We start from the raw sequence: 14,861 nt of genomic DNA, 5'->3' as shown, positions 1-14,861 counted from the left end.
CCACTGGTGAGTTGTAAGAATCTCTTGCCGGGGGAGCTGTTAATGGCTGGAAGGCACGGCCTACGTTGGACTGGAGGTCTGCAGAGGTAACAGACTAGGCGCACCGGACGGTGCCAGCAGGTCAACTTGGCATCTTCGCCTCCACCACACTCAGCGGTTCCTCCCTAGGCAAAACACCGTATCACCCAGAAACACCCAGTCGTGAGTATGTAGGGTCACAGTGAATAAGTCACTGTCATTTTCACACCGATGCGGGGGAAATTTCGATGGGATGAAAAGGTAAGGCCTTCTTCTTCTTTTTTTTTTTTTTTAATATTTATTTATTTTTGAGAGACAGAGACAGAGTGTGAGTCGGGGAGAGGCAGAGAGAGAGGGAGACACAGAATCCGAAGCAGGATCCAGGCTCCGAGCTGTCAGCACAGGGCCCGATGCGGGACACAAACCCACGAACTGTGAGATCATGACCTGAGCCCAAGTCGGATGCTTAACCGACTGAGCCACCCGGGCAGCCCGGTAAGGCCTTGTGATGGGCAGCTTATCCAGGCTCTCGTGTGGAGAGAGTCCTGGGAGGATTCTTAGACCCACGTCCGTGCTTTGGAGGAGAAACCAGAGCCATGGAACGTTGGCTGCAAGCAGGGGAGGTCCCTGGCAAGCCCGGGGTGTGTGTGATGCTAAAAACCATGATCAGTAGCTGAGTATTCAACACCCACCAGTTCACTTTCATCAGCTGTCCACCTGCCGGTAGAATCATCATCCAACCATCCATCCATCCACTGTCCACTCCTCCAGCATCCATCTCCCAATTCCCTCATTCCCCCCTCTCCCCATTCACTCACTTCCCCCCAGTCCTGTCGCCCCCCCCCCCCCCCATCCCTCACCACTGACTCTGCACCTGGTCCTGTGCTGGATGCTCAGTGTGCAACGAGTAAGACTGCGATCTTCCTTCAAACCCAGTGAGGCAGGCAGACGCTTCGTCTATGCGAGGGAGGTGAATGTGGTGGTGGAGGGTTCTAGGAGGTCTGAGATTTCAGACCTGGAAGACCTAGACAGGCATCAGAGTTAGTCCCGCGATGCTAAGTCTGGGAAACCGAGGTCTAGAGAGGAGATAAGACATGCCAAGTCACAGAGTCATGGGGGGGCGGGGGTGAGCTCAGGTCTCACTCCCATTTCCCTGTTCTTTCCGCCAGACTCTGGGCCCCACTTCCGCATCCATACTCAGCAACACTGGAGGCCAAACGCTCTCAACCCCTTAGTGCCTGGCACAGCCCTGGGCCTGGGGAAGGGGACCTTCCCCGTTGCCACAGCACACCTGCGCTGTCCCCACGGACAATCAGATTGGTAGAGCTTTCTCATGCTCTTCCCATCGTCCCACGGAAAACCCACCACAGTTCCGGAGGACTGGCATCACCACCCCTTTTTACAGAAAAGGGGGCTCAGAGGGGGGAAGGGGCCTGCCTAGAGTCACACAGCTCGAGTGCAGCGGAGCCAGCATCCTGAGTCACCATTGTGAACCTGATCTGAGACACCAGGCGGCACCTCACATAGCCTTGAATGTTCTGGCCCCAGGCCGATGTTGTGCCATTGAAGTCAGGGGCTGCTGACAGGTAGGTTCGGCAGGGACGGGAACGTTGGGGGAAGGACCCTGAAAAGGAAACCCCGGAGACTGTTTTCACCTGGAAGGGCTCCGCCCCGCCCAGCAATGGAAAATGTGTGTCAGAGGAAGCCGCTGGCTGGGGATGGGGTAGGTGTGCGTGGGTGAGCATTTGGAGGGGCACAACGGGGGAGGGGCAGGATGTGCTGGGGTTGGTGGGCAAGGTCGGGGTGCCGGAGCGGGGCGCGGGCTCTGCCCTCTGCCCACTGCCTTTTTCTCTCTGGTTCTCGCTTTCTTTCTCATGCTCTCAGAACTAACAATACAACTTTCACTTCCAGACAGATGGGCCGACTGTCCTATGAAAGCTGTCCCCACGCCCTACCTCCCAGATCCCCTTGGCCAATTCGCTCTGCTGGGTAGTTACCGCAGCAAGCATTTATTGAGCACCTGCTGCATGCTCAGATGCAGGGATGCAGGATGGCCTCTTCCCTGCCCAGAGAAGTGCACAACCTGGTGAAGACAGAAATATGACGAGACAGGTACAATACGTGGGTGACACAATCCCCTGGGGTGGGGGGTGGGGGGGGGCGGTGGACAGAGAGGCCTTCTGGGAGACAGCACACCAAGCATAAGGGAGGTAATATAACTGCTCCTCCGTGTGCCAGATCAAAAGACTAAACCCTTTCAAGGCTTTTATGGCTTTCCATTCTCTGAAATAGGAACGGCTAGTATTCCTGTTTTACACGTGAGAAAGTTGAGGCGTTGAGACAAAAAGTTGCCCAAGGTGCCACTTCTGGACGCTGGGCAATGGGGGAGCCGGGATTCAAAACCAGGCACTCTGCTCTTAACCACTCTACCGAAGACAGGGAAGGGGGAACAGGTGGTGGTGGAGGCGGGGGGGTGGGGGGGGGGAGGGGGGGAGGGGGGGGTAATAAGAGGAAGGGCCCGAGGAAATGGTGTATCGTGCTGATAGCAGAGGGCAAAGGGCAGAGATGAGAGGCTGGGAGCATGTGGGGCCCAGGCAAGGAGTCCCTCCAAGCGTTGCCCGGGCACTGGGGAGCTGTGGACACGTTTTGAACAAAGGAGTGGCATGGGCGTGTCTGTTCTAGAAAGGCCCCCGCTTTTCAAGTGGTGATCAGTGGGGGCAGTGGCCAAAGTTAAATGTGATTGATTTCAGCGTGTTATTCGTTCCCTAGGGCCATTGTGACAAGGTACCGCAAAGCCGGGGTTAAGATAACACGGACTTATTCACTCTCTGTTCTGGAGGTTCGAGGATTGAAATCGAGGTACCATCAGGGTCACCTTGTCTAAGACTCTGGGTAGAAACCTTCCTTGCCTCCACCTAGCTTCTGGTGGCCATCAGTCGGTGGCATTCCGTAGTGGTCAGCTCTATCACCCCCATCTCTGCCTCTGTCAACAACAGTGTTCCCCTTGTGTGGTTCTCGCCTCTTCTTAGGAGGACACCAGTCAGAGTGGACTAAGGGCCAACCCTGCTCCAATACGACCTCATCTTAAGTAATTGCTCTGCAGCAACCTTCTTCCGAAATAAGATCACATTCTGGGGTGCTGAGAGTTGAGGCTTCAACATAACTTTTGGGGGGACGTAACCCAACCTATAACAGATGTCCTTAAAGTGCTTGTCATATAGATAAATATCAAATCTGGGGGAAAAAAATCCTATGCACATCTTACGTCACAGTTTGAGATTTAGGAAATTTGGCCTCAGCATGTCTGTCCCCCACACTAATACTTTGCCCTAGTGAGTACTAAATAAATGTTTGGGAAATACTTGACTTGTGGTCCCCTAAGGCTCCCAGGTCTTTCCTTAACAAGTTAGAGAAATAGAATAAAAGTCCCCAGAGAACAAAGTCAAGCTGCCCTCTGTCCTGGATTCCTGGCAGGCAGCAGCCCCACTGACCTGGGCACCCCCTTCCCTGCCTGCCTGGGCACCAGCTTGGGGAAATAGCCAGTCATGAGAAGGATGGAAAGGAGAGGCCTCAGCTCCCTTCCTCTCCGGATTAAGCAGACTCACTGTTCTCAGTCCTCTCCCTTGCCTCCCTATCCAAACAGGCTCAGACTACTCCATTGAGACAAGTATCCCTGCATTACTCTTGCTTCCCTGGCCCGGTTCAGGCCTTTCCCTTTACCACTGGGACTATTGTCCCCGGTCTTCGAACTGATTTCTCTGCTACCAGCACCAATTGGGTCATCCTAAATATGAATCTGATGACTTCTCTCACTGCTCTAAAACCTTCAGTGGCTCCCTATTGCTCTCAGAACAAAGTCCGGATGATTCCCTAGCTTACCATTTCAGACTTTGAACATGTTGGTCCCCAGGTAGCTATCCAGGCTCGTTCTTCACTACCTCCCTACATGTGCACTATCCTACAGGCAGGGGAGGTTCCAGAATTTCCATCTAAAAGAGACGGAGGGTGGGGGGTCGCATTCTGGTTGGCAGGGGACACCATGGAGGCTTGTCTTTATAAGCAGGAATGCCTGAGCATGACGGTGCTTTCCTGTTTTCGGCATCTGCTCCTTGGGGTACACTGTCCCTTCTACAGGGAATCATCTCCCTACATCCCAGTTTTTCAACATGTGACTCAAAGGACCTCTTCACCCTGATCACATAACCAAAAGGACTTCTCCCCTATCTGCATACAGGGTATTTTGGTAGAACTTCATTATGAAGTTTATTCCAGTGCACCTTGTCCTGGCCACAGGTTGCTCCTCCCTTCCCTTAGAGCTAGGTTCTAGCCCCAGGCCTGGGCTGAACAGAAGGAAGGGCAGGTGAGAAAAATGCCAGGGTAGAGACCTGGCTGCTGAAACACTTTGTCAGTGTTTGGCTGCATGACTCTAGGCCAGTCACCTCCCTTCCCTGGGTCCTTCTCAGGTCCTTCTCTGTAGGGTGGGGGGTGGGGGGAGGCATTCAAGGAGGGTGAAAGCATGAGCTAAGTTTCTCCCTCCACCCCAGGTCTGACCAGACCTCGGTTCTATGAACAGAAGCTTTTGGGGGTCCTTTATTTTGTATTAATTTACATATATTTGCATACGTGCTATAAGAGGCACTGACTACATTTCATTCATAGAAAGAACTGATGTCATCTAATTGATGTCCAGGGACGGAAAAAAACCCCCACTGGCTCATGGTTCTATCCAAATCTTACCAGTCAGAGGTCTTTAGTGATTAACCCTCCCACACCCTCCAGAGGAGTAACTGAGGCTCAGAAAGGGAAAGTGACGAGGCAAATGACATACAGTGAGTGTCAGGCTTCCTCTAGGCTTCCCAGAGTCCTCTGCCAGGGGATTGCCCCAGGCACCGGGTTCCTCTCTCCATGCAGGGTGCAGGGTCGAGGGGTGTGAGGGGAGGCTAGGTTTTCTCTGTAGGCCCTTCTCTGCACCCCAGAATAACAAAGCCTGCTAGCTTAACAGCCTCCGCAACCACCACAGGAAACCAAATTGTAGTAGAAAGTCAGATGGGAGTGGAAAATCTTCTCAGAGATGTGAGATCGTTGCTTTCACCTGTTCTAAAAATAACTCGGTTTATTAGAGATTGATAGATGACAAGATAACCCACAAGTTATTCCGCTGAGGCGGGGGAGAGGAGAGAGTTCCACCTGTTTGAACAAAAGGGGAGTTTGGGGGGTGCTGTGGGGGATTGGCGAGATGGCTGGACCCTTCGAACTCAGTGTTCAGTGAAAGTTAGTTAGGGGGGTGGGCAGGTGCCCCTCGGAACACCAGGGCCAGGACGGAGGACACTGCCTTCAAGGATCCTAGTCCAAGGAGCAGGGAGACAGATAACAAAAGTTGACAAATAAAATAATTGCAAACCGGGAAAAGTGCTCCAAGAGAAACAAACAGTAGGGAGATGAAGAGGAACGGGCGAGACTGAAATGGTCAGGGAGACCTCCGGAAGGAGGGGGCCCTGAAGCTGGGACTGGACAGTGAAAAGGAATGAGCACAGCAAAGAATGGGGGGAAGGGCATCTCCAGGAGAGAGACCAGCATGTACAAAGGCCCAGAGGTAGAAAGGAGCTTGGCGGATCTGGAAGCTGGAAGACCAGTGCTGGACAGAGAGGGAAGGGGTGTGGACTTGTAGGAGGGGCTGGGAAGAGGGCAGGGCCAGGCCTGTGCTGGCTTGGGGGGCTTCTTAGGTTCATGGATTTGATTCCAGGTCAGTGGGAAGCTACTAAAGCAAAGTTTTCAGCAGTGGCATCAGGAGATGTGGTTTGCCTTTTAAGAAGCTTGTACTTGGGGCACCTGGTCGGCTCAGTCGGTAGAGCACGCAAGTCTTGATCTTGGGGCTGTGAGTTCGAGCCCCACATTGGGCGCAGAGATTACTCGAGAAAAGAAGGAAGCTTGCTCTTGCCTGTTGTGGGGAATAATGAGGGGAGGCTCAAGCAGCAAGGAGACCGGCCACGCAGTGGAAATGGCATCCGGTGGGAGGCCCGGTGGCCTGGACTAAGATGGGGAGAGAACTCAAGGGACTCAAAGTGGGTTTTGGAAATACATTTCACGGGAGCTACAGATGGGTTGGGCTGGAGGTGGGGTAGAGGGTAGAGAGAAAGAAGGCACTAGGAGGGCCACGCAGGCATCTGGCCTGAGCACCTGGTGGGTGGTAGTGTCATTTCCTGGGGGTGGGGAAACGCGCAGGCGGGAAGGGCAGGTGTGGGACTCCGGTTTGGGGGGGTGTGAGGTTTGAAAAGCCTGGCGATCACCAAGAGAATCTGCCAGAAGGCAGCTCCAGAGGCCCTAGAGGCCTCGGGTCCTTCCACTGTTAATGAAGTCTTATCGGTGAGCTCCAGGGGACCAGGGGCCAGCTCTGCTTGGTTTTATAGCATCAGCACCTAGGAAGGTGCCTTGCACATAGTAGGTGCTCCACAAAAAGTTGGTGGATGCGGGATCATCAGCTAAAAGCAGCCTCCCAGGCATGGTGGGTGCTTCGTAAATATTGAAGGGATTCTCGGACCCCTCTTTTCTCACCCCTGCAGCCAGCCAGTCGATGATTCCTGCAGCTTTGCCTTTCTCAGTGTTTCTCAAGCCAATCCCCTACTCCATTCCTACCACCGCTGCCCTAGTCCAGACCCTCAGCGTTTAGCTACATTTACTGCGAGCTGTGAGCACCTACTACGTGCCGGACGCTGTGCTAGGCCCTTTAGGAGTATTTTTCTTACTTAACACCCCCAAGGCGCAGGAAACCTTCCCTCCCTCTTACTACCCACAGCACCACTGCAACAGCCTCCTGTGTGATCTCCCCGTCTTCAGGCTCCACCCTTCCAATCCATCTGCCATCCCTCAACCAGGGCGGTTTGCAAAACTCAACATCTGCTCTGTCCCTCCGCTGCTTACAACCCTCTGCTTGTCTACAGCATCGTGACCTGACAGCTTAACGTGGCTGACAGGACCCGAGTTCCATCCCTGCCTCATCTGCCACTGTGCCTCCGGCTGAATCTTCCCTTCCCTTGCAGGTCCCTGGAGCATCCAGCGCTGCTTCTCACCCCCGTCCTTGCTCACGATGAGTCCTCTCCTGGCGGGGGCGGGAGGAGGTTCCTATTGCTACTTTGTTCACACTCATCATTTAAGGCTCAGCTCTTCTTCCCGTCTTCCTCAGCTCTGCTGCTGGCTAGGCTGCAGGTCCCTCAGGCCACCTTCTCCCCACTCTGTGTTGACTTCAGCAGCACCACTAATAAGAACTCTTTTTAATATGATAATTTGTCTCTTTAAAAAAAATTTTAATGTTTATTTATTTTCGACAGAGAGAGAGACAGAGCATGAGCGGGGGTGGGGCAGAGAGAGAGGGAGACACAGAATCTGAAGCAGCCTCTAGGCTCTGAGCTGTCAGCAGAGAGCCGGATGCGGGGCTCGAACTCAAAGCCCGCGAGATCATGACCTGAGCCCAAGTCCGACGCTCAGCCGACTGAGGCCACCCAGACACCCCGATAGTTTGTCTTTTAATTAACGTATGGGATTATTTCCCACTCGTTAGGTCTGGTGGTTCCTGAGTCACAACTGAACAACGATCCCTGGGCAGCATTTCCCCATAGGGCAAGAGCAGTGGTCAGTGAGTCTACTCTTCTCCTGAGATGGCTGTGATCTGAAATGAGTCGCTATCTCCAGAGACTATATAGGTGTCAGTAGAACAGGGCTGAGGGGTCTTCGTCCCTTGCAAACCCTGGACTGTACCGAGGGGAAGAAGGCTCCAGGAGTTTTTTCTCATGCAATGCCTTCTGATCCCGGTCCTCCCTCTGTCTTGGGGCTCAACGGGTTCTTCGAGTTTTCTTGTTCCCACCCAGGCAGAGGGGGAGCTGATGTCCAGTTGAGGGTTCTCCCTCCGCTAGGCAGGGGTCTACACCCGTACGGCCAGCGTGTGACCGGCCCAGCCAGCCCCTCCGACAGCGTGGTGCAGACCACACTAGGCAGTGGCCTAGCCCCTGGGAGCGAGAGCTCACCGCTGCCACGTTTCCAGATGTCGCTGCCTGGTGGGGCTGCATGACTGCCACTCTCCGTGTGACGCTCCTGACCCTGTGGTTCAGGAGCTGCTTCAGCTTTATGCACGAGGCAGCTTTGGCTGGACCGATGGTGTGTGGTCCCACACTGCTGCAGGACAGACAGACACAGCCAGCCAAGGAGAACCATGCCCACTCAGCATCGGCTCCTTCAGCCTCAGCGACCAGCGTTCCAGCTCCGGGACCAGACTCCTGTCGTTCTGGGTGAAATGCAGATCCTATAATAATAATAATAATAATAATAATAACTTTTATTTATTGAGGCATATCATATAATATATACTATACTGAATGCTTTACAAATATCAAATAATTTGGGGCGCCCGGGTGGCTCAGTCGGTTGAGCGTCCGACTTCAGCTCAGGTCATGATCTCGCGGTTCGTGAGTTCGAGCCCCGCGTCAGGCTCTGTGCTGACAGCTCAGAGCCTGGAGCCTGCTTCGGATTCTGTGTCTCCCTCTCTCTCTGCCCCTCCCTTTTTGCGCTCTGTCCCCCTCCCCTCAAAAATAAATAAACATTTAAAAATTTATAAAAAAAAACAAGCATCAAATAATTTAATCCTGACCACAGTCTTATGAGGCGGGTAATTACTGGCCCCCATTTTGCACATTTAGGAAATTGGGGCACAGAGAGGTTAAGTGACTTGCCTACAGCTGCACACAGCGGGTAAATGACAGCACTGGGACATAGACCCAAGCAGGCTGGCATGCTCAACAGCTTTAACCGGTCACGTGACACGTGTCTGTTTGCTCGCCTGTCTCCCTTGAGAACAAGAACTGACTCTTGCTCTTCAACACTGGCACAGCGGCTGGCACACAGTAGGTGCTCCGTCAAGCCCCCCCCCCCCCCCTTAACAGGAGCCCGTTTGCAACAGGAGCCCTACGTAGGGTAAGAGAGCCTGGGGCGGGGCGGGTAGAGGGGTAGAAAATGTGTTTCATTTTAATGGCTTTTTGCAACCATCTATTCTACAAGATCACGTTCATTTTCACAACACTGCTGGGCGTGGATTATTAGACCCACCCGTCAGATGAGGAAACTGAGGCCCGAAGAGGCTGAGAAATTTGTCTGAGTCAGCTAGCTGAGAGTTGGTGGAGGTGGAAACCCAGGCCTCCTGACTCCAAGTCCAGGGCTCATTCTGCGCATCAGAATCGGGTCGGGGATGTTGCTGAACCTGAACCCTGTCCAAGGGGCATGGAGGCCCTGCCGAGTCCGGGGTCATTAATCACTCCCTCTCCCAGCATGAGGGAGCCTTTGGGGACCGAGGCTTTTTCCCTTCCTCTCAGCCCTCAGGGTCTAACACCTCTTCAGGGCAGGAAACTCTTCCTTGTCACAAAGCTCTGGCCCTCCCTCCCCCAAGTTCCCTCTAGTCCCAGGCCACTCCCCTCCCTGTCCCCCTCGAGGGTCCTGGTAAAAGCATCCGCTTGTCAGTGTAAATCTGCAGGGTTCAGACCAGCAGCTGGAGACGGATGGGCAGGAAGCAGGAACAATGGACGAAAGAGCCTCTGTGCCCAGGTGGGTGGGGGAGGGAGAGGCAGGAAGCAGCAGCCTCTCTCGTCTGCAGGCCTGGAGCCTGGCTGGCCAGAGGCCGGGGCTGCCAGAACCTGCGGGGTTTATTTGGATTCCCCAAGGATCCAAGCCGGGAGCCCTTCGCAAACATCAGACCAGCTCATCTCCGTGGGGTGCCCGGTCCAGGATGTGTGTGACAAGAATGTCCCTTTCATGCGTCTCTGTTTGTCCCTGGGGACTAGCACAGGGCCGGCTGCACAGTAGGGCAGGGGCTTGTCTGTTGCATGAAGAAATTAATCTGGCATTAACAATAAAGAATTGCAGGGTTTTCTTCTTTTAAAGTAACCTCCGTGTCCCACGTGGTGCTCGAACTTACAACCCTGCGATCAAGAGTCTGAGCCAGCCCCTGATTTTCTTTTTTAAAAATATTTTTAAAACATCCACAATTTCCTCTTTCCCCTTCAACATTTTTGCACAGACTGTTCTTTCTGCCTGGCGTGCTCTTCCCTCCGCTTTTTGCAAGGTCAGCACCTTTTTAGCCTCCAGGTGCAGCTCAGATAAAGCTCTCCCATGAGGCTTTGAGGGCCCACTTTGACCCACACCCCTTGCTAAGGTAACCCCCATTCCCTGGCCCCGCTAATTCAGCACACTGTTGATTTCCTAGGTGGCACTTATCTTAATACGGCATCTTCTCACTTACTATGTATCCTCTTTTTTTTTTTTTTTTTTTAATTATTCCCTGTCTCTCCCACAGAACTCATGCATTGTTGCATCCCCAAGGGGCAGGCACTTGCTCCATAAATCGTTGTTAAATAGATCAAGAGATGACCAACCGAGTCCTGTAACGATGTCATTCACACCCAGTGCTCTGCAATCTGCTTCCTTGACAGAACAAAAGGAGTCTCCAGCAGCAGAGGATTGTAAACCTCCAGCCCCGAGTGAGCGGCTACTTCCCGGGTCAATAATTGTGATGATCACAGATCACGTTAGGACTTCGCTTCCCCCGCAATGATTTTTTGAGTTTCGTCAAAATCTGGGTGTGCACAGAGGGGAGGGAGTGGCGGGGGGGGAGGCTGTATGTGGGATGTCCACTGTTTGTCAGCACACCGCAGTGGATGCTGGGGTGGACAGGGCTGGTTCCATCAAACCTATCCATTTCAAAGATGGGAAAACAGAAGCTCAGAAATGCCGCGGTCACCCACACACATCAATCCAGAGTTTTACCAGCGGAGTTCAATAGACCTGCAGATTCATGGAGCCTGAAGACTTAGTCATTCAAATATGTATTGAGCACCTATTATGTGTCTGACACTGTGCTAGAAGCTGGGGCATCACAACAACTAAAGGCTCAGAGACTCAGGGCGCCTGGGTGGCTCAGTTGGTTAAGCGTCTGACTTCGGCTCAGGTCATGATCTCATGGTCTGTGAGTTCAAGCCCTGCGTCAGGCTCTGTGCTGTCAGGGCAGAGCCTGCTTCAAATCCTCTGTCCCGTCTCTCTGCCTCTCTCCCTTCTCTCTCGCTCTCTGTCTCAAAAATAAATAAGCTTTGGGGCGCCTGGGTGGCTCAGTCGGTTGGGCGTCCGACTTCAGCTCAGGTCATGATCTCGGAGCTTGTGAGTTCGAGCCCCGCGTTGGGCTGTGTGCTGACAGCTCAGAGCCTGGAGCCTGTTTCAGATTCGTCTCCCCCACTCTCTGTCCCAACCCACTCGCATTCTGTCTCTGTGTCTCTCAAAAATAAATAAACATTAAAAACAAAATTAAAAATAAATAAATAAGCTTAAAAAAAAAAAAGGCTCAGAGACTCAAAGCAGTTATGTAAAAGGCCCAGCCTACCTGACACAGAGCCGCTTCAGTGACCTCGAAAGCAAGTCCCCGCTTGGCCAGGTGTGAGAGCAGCGGGGCATGGGGTGGGGAGAGGAGCTCCGAAGTCCCGGGAGGCTGAGGGAGGGAGAGCTGACCTGGGACTGGACAAAGAGACTCTGAAACGGAGGACAGTATTGACTCTAAGAGGCCAGCTTAGCTGGGGGTAGTGACCCTGCTCGTGTGCCTGCTGTTGGCAGCTGGTGTTGGATTGGTGCCCGGACATTCAGTGCCTTCATGTGGAGTGGTTTATGCCATCTCCACAGTGTCGGACCCAGTCAACAGAGAAGACCAAAGACCACTCCTTTGCCCAGGAAGCTCCCATTAAGCACCTCCCACAGCCTGTGCCGAGCCCTGGAGTCCCTAAAGTGAGGGAGACACGGTCCCGTTTCTAAGAGTCCTCAGTACGTACTGGTGGGGGCACACAGATGTGCAGACAGGCCATTAGGGTCCTGAGATTCAGGCTACCTCAAGGCAGCACAGACCAGCAAAGAAACCCACTAGCAGTGCCCTCCCAACTCCCTCTTCTGGGACCACCGAGAACATCGGGAGGCCAAACAGACCTGTATTTGGTCTCAGCTCCACCTCTAGGTCAACACGACCATGAGCAAGTGACTTAATAATACGTCTGAACCTCAGTTTCCTTATCTGTAAAATGGGGATAGTAATAGTACAGTCCTTGCTTATGGAGCACTGTGAGAATGTGATGACATAAGCCACAAGAGCTCTGGGCGTACAGGTGCTGAAGGGACAGTGAGCGCCCGGCTGCTGTGGCCTACCGTTACCACCATTCAGCCTCACAAGTTCCTGCCTTGGATGGAGTCAGTCAGTCATGCAACAAACGTGGACGGGGCACTGTATCTGTGCCGGGCCCAGTGCCTGACGAGGGGGAGCAAAAATGAGTGTTGCTCACCACCCAGGGAGGAGCAGATATGGAAATACACTTGCCACAGAATGTGACCGATGTTCTTATCGATACCGTATAAGGCCTAGTTCTCTGAGGCCGGCCTCGTTTATACTTCACCGTGGTCCTTTATAAGGTACACATCACTATCCTTATTTCACTGATGAGCAAACCGAGGCTCAGAGAGGCAAATCCACCTGCCCCGGGTCACATAAACTCTGCCTGTCTTTCTGTCTCGGAACCTATGTTCTGTCCTCACAAAAGCAAATCTCATTCCTCCAAAGTCTTGTACAAATGTGGGCTCATTCTGTCAGCGAACGCTTACTACATCCCTGCTACATGCTGGGTCTGGATGGAGGTACACCAGGAGAGGAGCTGAATGGGCCGTGCCCCCCGCCCCAGCCCCCACCTCCAGCCAGGAGAGAGGTAGATCTGGGGCATGTTGGGGCGCTGTCCCCGTGTCTTCTTGGTAACACTGATGAGGGACCTTTTGGCACTGACCTGGCCTTCCCTCCCCCATTAAAGTGCCCAGAGGGCTGCTGGGAAAGGCCAAGGGAGGGAAGCTGTGACAGCTTTAGGCCCCCAGGGCCAGCCTGACTCTGACTCACCACCCACACCTGGCGTTGGCCTCAGGCAGCCGTGCTGCTGGAAATAGACCCTGGGTGGAGAGGAGCAGGAGCAGGGGAGGGGAGGGGGGGGGGCGGGCAGGGAGGTGGCACCTGCATGCGTGGCTGCCATTCCCACCATCCCCACCAGGAAGCAGAGAAATGTCATCCAACAGATCCCACACGAAATAAGCCAGGCCTGGGAACGAACGCTCCCTGGGGGCTGAAGACCCCAGCCTACCTGGGAGGCTGCCCCCAAGCCTGAGGGTTGCAATAAAAATAATGGCGGTGCCTCGGTGCCTCGCTTCCCACAACGGCTCGGTGGTTCTCGAGCACTTGCTGTGTGCCAGGCTGGCCTAAGTAAATGCTTTGCATGTGTTGGTGATCTCACTGAACTCCCACAGCTGCCCAGGAGGTCGTACTGTGACCTTGCCTCTTACAGATGAGGAACTTGAGACTCCGAGAACCAAAGTAAGTGCCTGAGACAACACTGCGCCTTGCATTAGGCAACGGGAAATCGCCTCAAGCTCCCCACTCCCCGCTCAAGTTCAAATGGCTCATTCTAGGTCACGCGTGCCAGCTCTGTCCCCATCTGCCCTGCCTGCATCACCTTCCCTCTTTACCAAGGTAAAGCCTCCCTCCTTAGCACTCTGGGAAGCAGAAATCAAACCGTAATCCTTCTCCTTTCCTCCCTACCTAGCTTAACCCTGCTCAGCTTTCAGCCCATGTCGGATCATGTTGTCTCCCTGTCTCAAACCTGCAGTGGCTCCCCATTGCCCTCAAGATAAAATGTATTCAAGAACCTTTGTACCCTGGGCCCTTCCCACTTCTCCAGCCTCGTTGCTCCCTAATCTTTGCTTGGGCAAGTCAGGATACTTCCCAGAGCTCGCTCTCCTGGTGGGCATGGTAACCCTTCTGCATAGTAATGAGGATGAAGGGGCCAATCGTGATGCATGTGAGGTACCTGCCAGGGCCCTTGGTGCACACTTGGTGTTTGGTAGACCTTCCCGCTCTGCTACCGGGTCTGAGCCAGAGGCAGAGTTGTGGTGCGGGAACCGGTCTCTGCTTTCAGCCAGGCTGGGGTCAAAGGGCTCTCTAGCGGTCTAGCCCGAGGACTGGTCAGTGCTACTGGAATTCAATCATGCTGAGAAAATTTGAAAGACTTCAGGGCCGCAGTAGTTGGAACTAGGGGAGGGGAAAAGGGCAAAGGAACCGTCGGTAGAAATGTAAAGTGGTAGGCCACTGTGTTGGCAGCTCCTCAAAAAAATTAAAAACTCAACTACCACTTGACCCGGTGATTCCCTTTCTGGGTGTACGCCCGAAGGAATTGCAAGCAGGGTCCCAAAGAAATGTTTTCACACCAGTGTTTATAGCAGCATTAGCCACAACGGCTAAAATGTGGAAGCAACCCAAATGTCCCGCTTCCCAGATGAGGACACTGAGGACCTGTGTCTTACCCAGCGACACGGCAACCCACTGACGAATGAATGGATAAGCAAAATGCGATATACGCATCCAATGAAATATCATGCAGCCTTTAAAAGGAGGGAAATCCTGACGCATGCTTCTACGTGGATGAGCCTTGAGGACATGATGCTGCGTGAAACGAGCCAATCACAGAAAGGCAAATACCACGTGATTCCACTTCTAGAGTAATGGGATTCGGAGAGCTAATGGAATGGAGGGGCACCTGGCTGGGTGAGTCAGTGGAGCACACAACTCTTGACCTCCGGGTTGTGGGTCCAAGCCCCACGTAGGGTGCCGAGATTACTTAAAAATAAAATCTTTTGAAAAAGAAAAAAAAGAAAAGAAAAAGAAAGTCAAATGGAGGTTGCCAGGGGCTGTGGGGAGAGTTTCAGTTTCACAGATGAAAAGGTTTGGAGATGGATTGTGGTGA

The 14,861-nt window shown here is 53.3% G+C and overlaps 1 long non-coding RNA gene across 6 annotated transcripts; it reads left to right on the top strand.

Moving 5' to 3' along the window:
* The first annotated feature begins 288 nt into the window (after positions 1-288).
* Positions 289-10,643, top strand: LOC113599488 (uncharacterized). Of its 6 annotated transcripts, none has more exons than XR_008292928.1 (3): positions 289-2,130; positions 2,788-2,877; positions 10,488-10,643. It is a non-coding gene; the product is annotated as an uncharacterized LOC113599488 (long non-coding RNA). The 6 variants fall into 6 exon arrangements; XR_008292929.1 differs by lacking the exon at positions 10,488-10,643 and adding an exon at positions 7,056-10,337; XR_008292926.1 differs by lacking the exon at positions 10,488-10,643 and having other exon boundaries at positions 289-513; positions 1,188-2,130; positions 2,788-3,384.
* The last annotated feature ends 4,218 nt before the right edge of the window (positions 10,644-14,861 follow it).

Source organism: Acinonyx jubatus, chromosome C1 (genome assembly GCF_027475565.1).
Source record: "Acinonyx jubatus isolate Ajub_Pintada_27869175 chromosome C1, VMU_Ajub_asm_v1.0, whole genome shotgun sequence".
Lineage (NCBI taxonomy): Eukaryota > Metazoa > Chordata > Mammalia > Carnivora > Felidae > Acinonyx > Acinonyx jubatus.
Note: the sequence above shows the minus strand (reverse complement) of the source record. Positions and strands in the feature narration are given on the sequence as shown.